Source organism: Penaeus japonicus, unplaced genomic scaffold, assembly GCF_977035675.1.
Source record: "Penaeus japonicus unplaced genomic scaffold, GWHDUDI00000001_assembly GWHDUDI00000035, whole genome shotgun sequence".
Taxonomy (NCBI): Eukaryota; Metazoa; Arthropoda; class Malacostraca; order Decapoda; family Penaeidae; genus Penaeus; species Penaeus japonicus.
In genome coordinates, this window is record NW_028234437.1 from 28,625,295 (window position 1) to 28,625,934 (window position 640).

General features: G+C 30.9%; 1 protein-coding gene across 3 annotated transcripts in view; it reads left to right on the top strand.

The window, feature by feature from the left end:
• Positions 1 to 222: 222 nt before the first annotated feature.
• LOC122262595 (uncharacterized) overlaps positions 223 to 640 on the top strand; it is a 22,213-nt gene continuing 21,795 nt past the window's right edge. For all 3 annotated transcript variants that reach the window (XM_086531179.1, XM_086531178.1, XM_086531180.1), the window contains exon 1: positions 223 to 640. This exon is cut by the window's right edge and continues 1,023 nt beyond it. The gene's annotated coding sequence lies outside the window, so the exon portion shown is untranslated.

The following is a 640-nucleotide window of genomic DNA, read 5'->3' on the forward strand; positions in this document are numbered from 1 at the left end:
CCAGCCAGAAAGTTTGTTGATTTGTGCCAGAGCGCCGTAGGCAAGGAGAACGCGGAGAGCTTTTGACGTCATGCAACTGTCATGCAGTCATGAACTGACACTCCACTGGTTCTCATGGAATCTTGATATATATATATATCCCATTTAAAGGGGTTTTAGGGGTTGGAGCGTTAGTGAATTATTATTTTATTTTATTTTTTTTTTTTCGTTCTTTACCCTGCGAATTATATTTTACATTTTATTCCTCTAATATCGTCGCTATTTTTTTATGAATAAACTCTAGAAATTATAAATTCATCCACACACATCAAAAATAAGTATCGGCGATGAAGAAAAAGAAAAGAAAAAAGAAAGAAAGAAAGAAAGAAAGAAAAAAAAAACACGATAACTTTTTGGCGATGTAGAATAAAAAATAAATCTTAATATTTTTAACAGAAATTTATTAAACTGCTGTTCTTTTCTCTCATAATTTACACTCGGTGTTCAATAATTTACGTCACCTCTGAATACAACTATGTATTAGATAGATAGATAAAGAGATAGATAGCTAGATAGATAGGTAGATAAATTGATAGATAGATAGATAGGTAGGTAGATAGATGTATAAAGAGATAGATAGATAGATAAAGAGATAGATAGG